The sequence below is a fragment of the Mauremys mutica genome, chromosome 12, assembly GCF_020497125.1.
Source record: "Mauremys mutica isolate MM-2020 ecotype Southern chromosome 12, ASM2049712v1, whole genome shotgun sequence".
Classification (NCBI taxonomy): Eukaryota; Metazoa; Chordata; order Testudines; family Geoemydidae; genus Mauremys; species Mauremys mutica.
In genome coordinates, this window is record NC_059083.1 from 15230986 (window position 1) to 15244816 (window position 13831).

Below are 13831 nucleotides of genomic sequence, written 5' to 3' on the forward strand. Positions count from 1 at the left end.
CATAACTGGAGAAATGCTGTGCAAGTGAGTGGACACCCTGACTGTGTTTTAAAGAAAATGAACCAGAAGGTGCCTGCAATTTTTCCACTCCAGCTGTAAGCAGGTTATTTTCTTTAAAACAGTCAGGGGCTCCACTCAATTGCACAGCATTGATCAAGGTCCCCCCTTGCACTGAATGTTCTTGGCTTAGGCACAGACATTGCACAGCAGAACCTCCGGCAATAACCGTGTTTCATCATCTTTCCAAACCCAGCTCAGCACATAGGCCCCAGAGCTTGTGGTTTATATCCACTAAAGTCCAAGTCACCCAGTCATGGGCCGTTGGCCTGGCAAATCTATGACACGGCCCTCGCATTCTTCACAAAGCTTTTCCCTCAGGCAGTGCTTAAGGGCAGCATAAACAGCAACACATACAATAGTCCGCGTGACTTTTTTATGCTCACAACGTGGCACTGGCTCAGTTAGTTCTATGCCAAGCCTCCTCCGAAACACCTCATGGCCATCATCCTCAGAGTCCTCGTCAACAATTTGTATCGGCGTTGAGCAAAACCAAGGTGGGCCCGGTTATCTTCGCTGCTTCATGCAACGCTGTCCAGGGTTTCCAGGCCATGTAGGAAGGCATCATTGAGCTGTTGATTTTCATAACAGAAACAGTGTAAGCAGCCCACTGCTTGTTTTTAGATTTACACGACCCCCGGTTCCTTACCCATTAAGAAGCGATCGCTTCTTAACCATTCATTAACCTGTGTGACGTCCTTTTTGTTCACCTTCTCCCTGCGTACAGTCATGAAAACCGGTCCTAAGAGCAGGCCCTTTTGGGGAAGAAGAAATGTGGGACTCTGCTACGCCTCTCTTTAGACAATCAGCTCCTGAACAAAGCAATCATTTGAAACCATTACCCTCTGCTGTGAATCCCACAATTGTTGGCTCACAGGAAATCTGCAAAGAGTTTCATCAACCTTCATCTGCAAGGATTTCCAATCTAAGGCTCGTTTGGGCAAGGGACAAATGGAAGACAGATTTCAAAACAGACGATGGACATTTTAATGGTCTGATATGCTAGTTGAGCTAACTAATGGTCCCCTGACCTTGCAGCACTTCATCAGTGATGTATTTGGGGACAGTGTCATCTATGCGGGTGACATACGTCTCTTTTTGGAGAACCCAGAGCAGCACACGCAGCACATCCGAACCTGGAGAGGTTTCGGAAGCATGGTCTCAACGCAGAATTGGAAAAGCGGAACCTCCAGCCAACTCTCCACAGAGTTTTGGGGGTACATCCTCTCCCCAGAAGATGTTACAATTGATCCAAATAAGGTGGAAGCCATTCATAAATGGGGCGAAGTTGGAAGCCCTCAAGAAGTGCAGCGCTTCCTAGACTTCCCTCGTCCTGTGAAATCGAGACGTGCTGGCTCTCAGTGATGCTTAGACGGAAAACCACGCACCCCACACAGAGGTTGGAACCATCCACTCCCAGGTTGTCCTGAGGAGCCATGATTTCTCCAGGAGCTGGGTAAAGGGCACCGGGATCAGTCTGTCAAAGGTAGGGGAGGATCGTGTGAGGAGAGGGTCTAAGAGAGGAGGAGCGTGGGCTAGGCTCTGTATTTGGGCTTGGCAGGGATCGAGAGAAGGGAGAGGGCTGTTAGGGGACAATGCGAGGTGGGAGGGGGGTCGGAGATGGGGGCAAGGCCTGAAAAGTTCAGCTGCTTTAGATCAACTGTGCCAGAGAATCACTGGTTGAAGTGACTGAAAGCTCTGAGCTGGGGCTGGCCAAAATCCTCCTCCTCAGATGGGAACATCCCAAAAGTCTGCAGAAGCTCAGCCTCTGAGGTGAACGTTGTGGCCCAAACCTCTCTCTGCTCTGTACCTCACAGGATTCCAGCCGGCTGTTCCAATCCAGGAGGAAAACTGCCACCGAAGTCTCCCAGCACCTGGGCAGTGAAGTGCCACTTAACCCCGCTGTGATGCACAGACCTTGCCCTGGCTGTCTGCACAGGGCTGAATTTCACCCCTTCTGAGTGTAAGGAAATAATTGGCTGAAGGCCTTTTTCTTTCTGGATGTCTGTCTAGTGGGAAAGAACCATGGGGATTTTTAACCTGTTTCGCTCCCATGCCTGGTGCTTTAATGATGCAGAGAAGGGCTGATGCATTGGTTGATTTCCCCACCTTTTAATCTACTCTCTTTTAACAGGTATTCTAAGCCCCCCCCCACCCCCGTGCATCATATGGGCATTCTTGGGGGCGCAGATTACATCAGACCTGCACCTGAATAAATAATAGGGACTGAAATATGCAGACACTAAAGTTCTGCAGCCAAATTCTCAGGAACCTTCCTCTTCAATATAGGATCAGGATTTTGTTTTGAATTGTTTTATTTTTTTAAAAAGTGCTGAGCAGATGCTACACTGTAAGAAATGGAAACAGAAGCAAAAACTGAAAGACTGTTACTAAAACCAATGAACAGCTGCAGAGAGTGGAGACCCGGCAAAGCAGACAAATGAATACTGTGAGTAAATAACCTGAAAGCAAATGAGGAAGAAAACCTCCTCTGGGTAATTGTGGCTCTTGGGACCAAAATCAGGTTCCTGGTACGTAGCCTGGCTGAGATCATCCCTTTGCCCTGGATCCCAGACCTGGGATTCAAATGTCATTCTCTGTGTGGTGTCCTTATTTTATTCCTAGGAAAGGGATCCCCAAAGGAGGTGCAAGGATCCGGGACTCTAGTGTCTGCCAGAAGCTTCAGCCACCTTCACAGGTAGAAGTCACTGGCTTTCCTACAATGCCACTAGTGCTCTTCTTGATCTCCAGATCTGCTCCCTCCAGCAGGACAGAGACACCCCTTAACTCCCCGAGTCCTGATTTCCTGCCATTCAAGGGGCTGAGGGTTTGCATTGCCTCCACCCCAACCATCCGAGACTTTTCCTATGGGAATCTCCCTAGAGCAGGGAAGAAATCTGTTCTTCCATTAGAACCAGTCTGCTCAGTAAATCCACCCACATTGACCTCATCTCAGCTGCTTTGTTTATCCGAGATTAGTGGTATCTTTGGAAAACCCTTAGGGTGTCGGGGTGTGAGGTGGGGCAGGGGATGCAGGAGCTCCAGCAGATTCCCCTGAAGAACACCACCCTGTCTTTCTCTGCTCAGGTTAGAGCTCGCCGTCCATTGCGGAGGTGAAGACCGGATGGGAGCTGCTGGATTGACCTTGATGTGCCATGTCCTTGTGTGGATGAAGGACCTACATCTCAGGGGTGGCCAGCAGCAGATATAACACCTGTGTCCAGGAATGGGCTAAATAACCTACATTGAGAGGTAAGTAAAATCATGGCCACATGTAGACATCACGGGAATTGGTGGGGATTGACCCAGGGTCCTTCAGCACAAGCCCCTCTCATTCACTGTCAACAAATCCAGCTCCACCCACTAGACCACACCGCATTCCAGAGCCCCAGATCCCAGGAGCCCTGATTCTCAGACCCAGGGCTCACATCACAAGGCCAAACCTCCTCCTGTTATGGGCGCTGCAGAAGGGAGGATTGGCAAAAACCCCCTCTACATTCCCCCTGTCAGAGACTGCGGCCACGGGTGACAAGTGAATGAGCTGAGATCTCCCCTGTGGGAATCCGAGGGGCTGCACATTTGGGGTTTCACATGGATGGCCTCTGGCAGCCATTGACAGAGTGTTCCTGGGAGGAGATTTTCCGTCTCTCACAAAGGGTTTCTGTTCCCCCAGATCTCAGCCGCTCAGCAGAATGCGGGAGAGCCGAGTGCTGATGGGCTAGAGGGTCCCAGGAGTCGCTGTGCAGCAGTGGCAGGGTCTGCAGTCACCATGGGCCACACCCTGCGCTCCAGACAACCCAGGCTGGTTCCCTGGATTGCAAAGGGGACTCTGGCTTGGGGAATTGGTGCTGGTGCCTGTGTCCACAGCTGGGATGTTTTCCTGAGGCTACTCCATGGTCCAAGAAGCGCCATGAAAGCAAGAGGAGAATGGACATTAGAGAGCGAGGCCAGGACCTCTGCGGGGCTGCTGCAGTCAAACATCCACAGCCAGAAGAGAGACGATGGGAAATGCACTTCGCTGGCTGGCCACAGCCGCAGCAGCTGTCTCAGAAAGCTCTGCTCATGCTCCAGCCAGCAGAGGCAGGACGAAGAGCCACACAGGGAGAGCCTGGGTTGCAATTAGCAAGCTGCAGTTTTTTCAGTGGATTATGCTGCCCTGACCGTCTATTTCCTGCAATGTGCACATCCAGCCTCCCTGGCTGACCTCAATGGGAGTTAGGTTCTCCGTGCCCACAGGACAGGGCTGGCCTTACCATGAGGCGAACTGAGGCGGCTGCCACAGGTGCCAAACTGTGGCAGGGCACCACTAGGATCCAGAGCGTAGAAAATTGTGTCTGGTGCTGGTGCATATGTTTTCTCTCTGCTGGAGATGCACAGAGCTGGTGGAGTGCTGTGCTGGAGGAAGGGGGAACAAGAGACATAACAGGCAGACAGGAGAAAAGGGGAGAGGGAATAACAGAAAGCAACAGGAGCTGCAGGGAGGGAGAGGAGGAGGAGCCTCTTATGTACCTCTCGAGCACCCCCAGGAGTCTGGACAGATTAACACCAGCTTCTCAGGGAGCTTCCTATTTCCTGCTGCTTCCCTGAACCCGCTTGAGGAGAACAGGCAGTCAGTCAACTGAAGTAGTAGGAGCCAGTTAGGCCCTTAAGATGCTGATATCTTCCCTCATTCAGACCCTGCTACCAGCCTGCTTATTTGTCCCCTGCCACTCTAGCTGGCACAGAACAGCAGTCATGAGTGAAAGAAGAAAACGCCCCTCTGAGGCAGCATTCAGAAAAGGAAAGACAGCAAAGGAAGCTTTTCTGTCTAAGCAGGAAGGAGCTCTCCTGAGATACACATGGTTCACGTTGAGCCTTCCGGCCCCAGTGAGGATGTGAGTGGTGAGGAGATGCCTGATCTTCCAGGTAGTCAGAGTGCAGGAGACCTGGCAGCTACTGCAGCATCCATATCTCCATCTCAAATGGATGTAACCATGCACATTCCTGAAGAAAAGTGTAGATTAGAGAAGAGTGTGGTGGAGGCACAAGATACAGCTGCTGCTGAGTTTAGTTCCTTAAATCTAGATGATCCAGGACTGTGGACCCACTTGAGCAGTAGCCTGAGGGACTTCCTTGTACTGCCTGGGCCACAGCAAGTGAAAAACTTCATGTTCCCCAAAGAAAATGAAAATAGAAGTTTCCATCCAACACATTCCTGGTGTGAAATCCCCAATGGTGACAAAGCGGAGAGGCCATGGCTTATGTACTGTGATAGACCCAGGGCAGTTGGGTATAGCAGAAGGCAGATATACTGGCCACTGGATTAACAGTTTTCTGTTCCCTGACTGACCAGAGCAGGGGCTGCTCCAGGCTAATGAGAACACCTGTCTCTAATTAACCTGTAACGAGTCAGGTGAGGCCATTAAGTAATGTGACCACCTGACTCTAAGGCCCTGCTGATACTATAAAAAGGGCTCACTCCAGTCAGGCAGAGGAGAGCCAGGGATCCAGAGGAGAGGAAGTACAGCTGAAGGGCTCGTTACTGAAGACACCCTCAAACCATCGTTAAAGGAGCCCTAAGGTAAGGGTGAAGAAGGGAGAAGTAGGAGAGCTGTGGGGAAGTGGCCCAGGGAAATGTAGCAACTCTGGCAGTGAAAGGTTGGCTGCCAACAACAGCTACCATTAGCATTAATTCGAACTAACCGCTCAACCGTCCACACCAGGAAGCCATTTAATTCGAACTAGAGGGCTCTTTAGTTCGAATTTGGTACTCCACCCCGACAGGTGGAGTAACGCTAAATTCGACATGGCTAGCTCGAATTAGGCTAGGTGTGGATGCAAATCGAACTTAGTAGCTCCGGGAGCTATCCCACAGTGCACCACTCTGTTGACGCTCTGGACAGCAGTCCGAGCTTGGATTCTCTGACCAGCCACACAGGAAATGACCCGGGAAAATTTGAATTCATTTTCCTGTCTGGGCACTTTGAATCTGACGTCCTGGCTGGACATCGGGGCGAGCTCAGCAGCACCTGCAACGATGCAGAGCTCTCCAGCAGAGGAGTTAATGTTATCCGTGAATAGAAAGAAGGACCCAGCATAGACTGACTGGGAACTCTTCAATCTGATCGGTGTGTGGGGCGAGGAGTCTGTGCTTTCGGAGCTGCGCTCCAAAACAGGGAATGCGAAGACCTACGAGAAGGTCTCCAAAGCCATGAGAGACAGAGGATACAGGCGGGATGCAACGCAGCGCCGCGTGAAAATCAAGGACCCCAGACAAGGCTACCAAAAAATCAAAGCGGCAAACGGACGCTACGGAGCCTGCCACCACTGCCCCACCAGTGACCGTTGACTCTGACGATGGGACAGTGTCGACGGCCAGTTCCTCGGTGATGTTCGCGGACGGGGAAGATGAGGAAGGGTTTGTGGAGGACGAGGCAGGCGAGAGCGCTTACAACGCTGGTTTCCCCGACAGCCAGGATCTATTCATCACCGTCACGGAGATCCCCCAACAACCCTCCCCGGCCATTAACCCAGACCCTGAATCAGGGGAAGGAGCAGTCGGTAAGTGCTTTAACCATGTTAACTTTTATTCTTAATATAACAGGAATCTTAACTGTGTGAAAAGGAGGTCTCTCTAGATATGGGGATAGAACAGAAATCATCCTTGGAGATCTCCACGAAGCTCTCCTTGCGTTAATCGAAAAGCATCAGCAGGAGGTTCCTGGGGAGAGCTGCCTTATTGGGTGCTCCGTGGTAGCACAGTTTTCCGCGCAAGGCTTTCATGAGGTACTCAGGGAGCACTACCTCCCCGAGCACGGCTGCATCGGGCCCTGGTTCGTGCTAGCTTTCACGCAGCATGCGCTCTCTATCTCCTTCAGTGACCCTCCTCAGGGTGATCTCGCTCGGAGACTCCTGCATCTAATTAGGGTAATTACTGTAATTTTACACCTGGTCCAAAGTATTTTTAAAAAATCTTCGGACAGACGGCATAGCACAGACTCAGCACGCAGCTGCGTGACGAGCGTAACGGAAAGCCAAAGAATATAATGGACGCTCATGGAGGGAGGGGGGAATGAGGACGCAAGGTATCCCACAGTTCCTGCTGTCTCCGAAAAGTATCTGCATTCTTGGATGAGCTCCAAATGCTTCTACGGTTAAACACAGTGTCTGCGGTGGGTCAGGGCATAGTTCGGCAATTTGCGTACACACCCCACCCACCACCAGAAGTGAAAACAATCCTCTGTTGACTCTTTTACATGTCACCCTATCTTTACTGAATGCTGCAGATAGACGCGATGGTGCAGCACTCAACACCAACATCCTTGCTCCCCCCACGCTATGGATGGCTGATGGTACAAAAAGATGGGTATCCGTCCTCATCATCAGCCTATTGGCACATGGGGCAGTGCAAAAGGGTTGGTAACCATGCCGACTAGCATCAGTAAGGTCGATCAAGGGCGCCTGTCCCTAATTTTTGATGGCAGATGGTGCAATATGGCTGGTAACCGTCCTCATCATTGCAACAGGGGGCTGAGCTCCATCAGCCCCCACCCTTCATTGTAAATAAAAGATTCAATTGCCCCTGGACTAGCAGAGGGATGATGGGCTCCTTCATCCACACTCCTTAATGTCCTGCCTGGACTATCATTGCAGCTGGAGGCTTCCTTCCACTCATTTCTCACAAACAAGTCACTGTGTCTTATTCCTGCATTCTTTATTACTTCATCACACAAGTGGGGGGACAATGGTATGGTAGCCCAGGAAGGCTGGGGTAAGAACGGAATGAACAGGTGGTGTTGTTGCAGGAGCACCCCCTGTGAATAGCATACAGCTCATAATTTAGGCAGGATCTGACACAGAGCAGCTGTGCTCTCTGGTTCTATGATACAGTTGTTCTCTAGTACACTTGACCATAATCTAGGCAGGACTGATTCTATTTTTAGATACCAAAAAGGAGGGATTGACTCAGGGAGTCATTCCCAATTTTTGCTTTTGCGCCCCTGGCTGCTCGGCCAGGGGCACTTATGACAGCAGCAAATACTGCAGTGCAAAAGGACAGGTAACCATGCCTATCTTATTACCATCTTATTACCAATTTATGGTATGGTAGATGGTACAATATGGCTGGTAACCATCTCTGCTGTCATGCAAAAGCATGCTGCTGTGTAGCGCTGCTGGCCCGCCTCTGTCAGCGGCATCTAGTACACATACGGTGACATACACAAAAGGCAAAACAGTGTCCATGGTTGCCACGCTATGGCGTATGCCAGGGCAATTCTGGGAAAACGGGCTTGAAATGATTGTCTGCCGTTGCTTTCCCGGAGGAAGGAATGACTGGCGACATTTACCCAGAATCCACCGCGAAAATGATTTGTGCCCCAGCAGGCACAGGGGTCTCAACCCAGAATTCACAGAGACAGCCTAGACTCAGTTAATTGTTCGCAAAAATGTATCTTTGCAAGGAATTCACTCCGTTTCCCATCTCACAGCTTCCACTGTCTCCAGACCTGCCACAGCATCCCCCTCGCAGAGGCTGGCAAAGATTAGGCGGCAAAAGAAAAAGACAAGGGACAAGATGTTCGAGGAACGTATGGGCTGCTACCTAGCAGAGGCGGACCAGCAGAGCCAGTGGAGGGAGACCGTCTCTCTGTGCCAGCGCTCACACAGCGAACGGGAGGAGAGGTGGCGTGAGGAAGACAAGCAGGCGACTGAAACGCTGCTTGGACTAGTGAGGGAGCAAACAGACACGCTCAGGCGCCTTGTGGATGTTCTGCAGGACCGCAGGAGGACAGAGACACCCTGCAGTGTATCTGCAACCGCACTCCCCTGCCACAAAGTCCCATACCCCCCTCACCGAAAATAATCAGGAGGAGGGGCGGCCGGGGACGTGAATACTGTCACTGCACCACAGCACAGTGCTCAAGTACCCAAAAGCTCTCATACCCTACATTTGCCGAAGTCCTTCACTTCCAGACTCACAGTAGTCCCAATCCCAGTCCCATCCCCTAACTGTCTACTTAATTAATAGAAATGCTTTGCTGTTAATTACTGTTTCCGTTATGTTTTTTCAAAGAAGACTGTGTTTGAATGGGGGGCGTGGGGAAGGGGGTGGTTAATTGCATAGGACAGTCACCTTTCCCAGGGTACAGACACGGGGGCAGGATCAGCAGCGGGTCACACACACGGTGCAGTCAGTAGGCACCCTGGTCGTTTTTTGGAGGTGGTTTCCAGGATCTGTGTGGGCGGGGGAGATGTGACTTTGCAGCGGGGGAGGGCGGTTACAGATCTTATACAGCGGTCCTTGTCCTGGACCGCTGAGTCACGCAGCTGAGGAATCTGTATCCGTCCTCCTCCACCACAAGGTCACATATCCGCCCGCACACAGAATTCCATAAAGAGGGATGGCAGGCTCCGTTGAAAGAAGCATTCCGGCACTGCGGACCGCTCTAGGAGCAGGAGCCTGTCATTCCTTGAGTTTAGAGGCGGTCTTTACATCACCGCACACCCTACCCAGCACAGCCTGCGTCCCAGTTTCAACCCTTTCACGAAAAGTCATGAATAAAGAAACCTTTGTTAAGTAATAATGGGACATGTATTTTATTTTTACACGTGTGCTGGAAGTGGGGGTAACGGGGTGAACGGGGTATGTAACCGAAGAGGAGAGTCAACAGTAACTGGGTAAAGAAACAGGGGCAGGTTCAGCTTCTCTGTAAAGAAACTGAACAGTCACAGGTCACGCTGCTCGCTGGTATTTGAAGAGTTCCTTGTCGCTGTCCCAGGCGCCTGTATAGGGCTTCATGAGCAAGTGCATTAGCGGGCAGGCTGGGTCCCCGAGGATGACTATAGGTATCTGCACATCCACAACAGTTATTTCGTGGTCCGGGAAGAAACTACCTTCCTGCAGGCGTCTGAGCAGCCCACAGTTCCTGAAAACACACGCATCATGAACCTTGCCCGGCCACCCGACGTTGATGTTTGTAAAACGTCCCCTATGGTCCCCCAGTGCTTGCAGCACCATTGAAAAGTAGCCCAATTTCTCAGCAGCTGACTGTGGAAGAGGTGGACGATAAAGTGCGAGGAGGAGAAAACGGCGATGATCGCAGCGGGCTCCATGCTTGCAGTGCTGTGGCGTCTGCGCTGTCACTGACCAGAAAAGTGCACGAACAGATTGCCCGCAGGCGCTTTCAAGGAGGGAGGGAGGGAGGTTGTGATTGACGGTTCAATGACGACACTGACCCAAAACCACCCTCGACACATTTCTCCCCCCAGCAGGCATTGGGGGCTCTACCCAGCATTCCAATGGGCAGCGGGGACTGCGGGAACTGTGGGATAGCTTCCCACAGTGCACCGCTTCCAAAGTCGACGCTGGCCCCGTGAATGTGGACTCAGAAATTCGAATTACTGTATTTAGTATGGATACACAAATTCGACTTCATAAGGTCGAATCCACAAATTCGAACTAAGTTGATTCGAAATAGTCTTGTAGTGTAGACAAGGCCTTAGTCTATAAGGTGCCACAGGATTCTTTGCTGCTTCTACAGAACCAGACTAACACGGCTACCCCTCTGATACTCTGGCCCTAGAGAGAGAAGGGCTACGTGGAGGGTCACAGTGAGCCACTGAGGCTTGCATAAACCGCCTAGAAGCGCAGGACCCACGGGAGCAAGGTCAGAGCTCTGCCACAGTACTCAAAACCCCAGAATGCTGCATACTGTTTTTGTTGCAAACTCTTCCAGTCTAATGTTCCAGCCACACTTAGTTCTACAGGAACAAAGGACTGGACAAATCTGGCTAGAAATGGGGCATGCCACAAGAAGGCAGCAAATCAGCAGAGAGCATTCCAGAGGTGGAAAGAGCTTGAGATGAGCCTAAGGTTAAAGGCCACCAGAGATGATGAGCATCAAGAGAAGATTGCATCAGAGTTCTGAAAAGGCTCTTTGCCATTGTGAGGGGCCTTGCTACCCAAAACCTAGCACTGCGCGGCACTTCAGATCAGCTGCATGTGCCAAACAATGGGAACTTCTGCATAGAACCTCCTCACCACACAAGTTCCCCAACCCACCACCCTTTCTTTAATCATAATAATAATTCATAATAAACAAATGACTATTCATCAAAAGAAAGAAAGAACGTCCTAGTTCTTACATCTCCTGCTTTCTTTGTCTGTGTCAGTCTTCCTCAGATCATAGGGGCTTTGTATCAGGGAGTGTCCTTACTTTCTCTGGCTTGTAAAGCGCACACTAGTGATACTGACCCGATAAATAATGGAGACATCACACACACACAAATAACCAAGCCCTTTGTTATGGAGACTGTTCTCCTCAGTAAAGCAAGCGATAAACATTAGGAAATGCACAGAGGACTAAAAGGCTGCAAAGTGAAGCACTCTCAAGTTAGGAAATACCAGAATGAGCATTGCCTGTACAACGTTAACTCTGCAAGAAATGAGGCAGGGATCCTACAGGCAACAGACTCCTTCAATACCCAGCCCCAGAGCAGAAAACCCTGTGCACTGAATAAGGAAGGGGTCCAGTGGAAAAAAAAATACTATGGGATCATGTCATTAAAATCTGCATCGTCCTGCAAAGGTACAAGAGGACTGAATTGAGGGTGCCAGGGCAACACTTCTTTGGACATTTGCTAACCTGAGAATGCTTCACTTTGTAACCTTTCCATCCTGTTTAAAAACCTTGACTTTGTATTTCCTAATGATTTTATTGATAAAAGCAAACGTAAGTAACGTTAAATGAAGGGTTTTTGTTGTTAATTTCTCTGTGCCATGTAACAGGGTGACCCCCGCTCCAGCCTGGAAGGGGTTGGAAAAGCCCTGCAGAGGGCTGGGCTGGGCAAGGTAAAACCCTTGCTGATTGGAGGAAGTGGCTGCAGCTGGGGCCACGCCCCAAACTGAGCAACAGGGCCTTATAAGAAGGTCAGGGAAGCCAGAAGGATCAGTCTCCCTCTCTGTTTGTAGAGGGAGATGGGCCTGGCTGCAGGGAGCTAGAGACAGGGTACCTGACTGGAGCAGGGCCTAGCAGAAGGCCAAGAAGTCCTGGGAGTTGCAGAGGGCAGCCCAGGGATAGGCCAAGGCAGCAGGTCCAAACCCTCCTTGCCAGTGATGAATGGCTGTTACTGCAGCCTGCCCCAGGGCACGGGGGTGAGACGATGACTGGCAGTAGCCGTATACTGAGGTGAGGTGGGGATAGTGGGTGGGGGTTCCCTGGGCAGGGTAAACCCTGAGAGAAAGGGGTTACTGCCGGGGGCAGCACCCCAGCTAAAGGGGCACCGAGTCCAGGGAGGGGCACGGGGGCCAGGGGACAGGCGGATCACCGGCCTGCAAAGGGCGCTCCGGAGCTGGAATGAGCTGATTCCCAGAAGTCACCAGCAGGAGGTGCCATGGGGATGGGTCCGCACCTCTATAAGCTGTTAAACAGTGAAGCTCTTACTCATGCGTTGGTTCAATCTATGTTTTAGTGCCGTGGTTATCTTTGTGAAAATCCCACTTTTACCACTCAGGGCTGTACTGATCAGAGTATTGAAAGTAATGAAATTAAACTGCATTAAAACAAAACTCATTTTATGTAACTTCAGGGTCAGTGAAAGTTCTCAGCTGTAACCCTGAATGTGCAAGAAGCAGAGAAACAATATCCAAGAAAAAGAGCTGGAATTTTGCATCTTGTTTTCACCTAGGCCTTACTGAGGACAGTAGCAAACACCTGCCCTTTGTGAAGGAACACTGCACTGTACCGCAGCACAAACCCCACTGAGCACAGCAGGGGCTGTCCCGGTTATCCAGCTCTGGCCCTGTTTCATTACAAACTTCCTGTCTGTGATGATGTTCTGGTAACAAGGGGGCAATCAGCTGTCAAAGGTAGCTGTTGCCATGACAGCCAGGGTGCTAGTCATTCTCCCCAAGTATGAAAATGAAGCGGAGGGAGGAAGTGCTGAGTTATCTCTGATGTCACAAGGCTACTGCTCAGGCAGCACCAGTGGGCAGCAAATGTGTGTGGGGGGGTGTGTGTGTGTGTTTGGGGGTGGGGGGCAGGCTTTCCCAGTGCTCCTGTTTCCCCAAATTTCCTAAAGAAGCCAACAACAGAACTACCCAGAATACACATTAAGGGTGATTCCACCCACATGATAATTAGTGGCTGAAATTTGATTCAAATCCTGTATGGCATGTTTAGAAACAAGGGTTCCAAAAAAAGGAGAGACCTCATTAAACAGAAAATGTTGATGCTCTGGTGCATTTGTGGTTGTGTTAAAATTGAATACTGTGACTTTAAACATTGGGCAGGGTTCCTGGGCGTGCTTGCATGCTAGGGAGCTCAGTAGGGCAGCACACAATCGGGGCGTAGCAGCAGCCAGTCAGCAGGTCCCCAGTGAGTTGTGCCTCTCTGTTATAGGCAGTAGCCTGCATTCTCTCCCTCTGATTTTTGGGTTCTTATGTGGTGTTGTTCTGGCTCCTAAGAAACAAATTAGCGAGACGTTGGGAACTTCCATCAACAGTATTTTATATTTTCTCTAACTTGTCTGCTTGTGTGGCACAAAACATGAAAGGCGCAATCTCATCTAATATAAACTTATGAAGCCTTTTGAAACAAAAAAATGGAACCATTTCATTCTGGTCAGGTTGATCTTACTGAAGCACTTCACTTTTCCTTCCCCTTTCACAGGGAGGAGCCTAAATTAGGTTTCCCTAAATCCACGATTGGAATAGTGACGCGAAGTCTCACTAGACGCCAAGCAGCTCGGCAAGAATGGGATGATCACAATACAGTAGAACCCTGTTTATCTGACC

The 13831-nt window shown here is 50.5% G+C and overlaps 1 long non-coding RNA gene across 1 annotated transcript; it reads left to right on the forward strand.

Moving 5' to 3' along the window:
* The first annotated feature begins 2121 nt into the window (after positions 1-2121).
* Positions 2122-3275, forward strand: LOC123346069. Its single transcript, XR_006572913.1, has 3 exons — positions 2122-2506; positions 2683-2755; positions 3145-3275. It is a non-coding gene; the product is annotated as an uncharacterized LOC123346069 (long non-coding RNA).
* The last annotated feature ends 10556 nt before the right edge of the window (positions 3276-13831 follow it).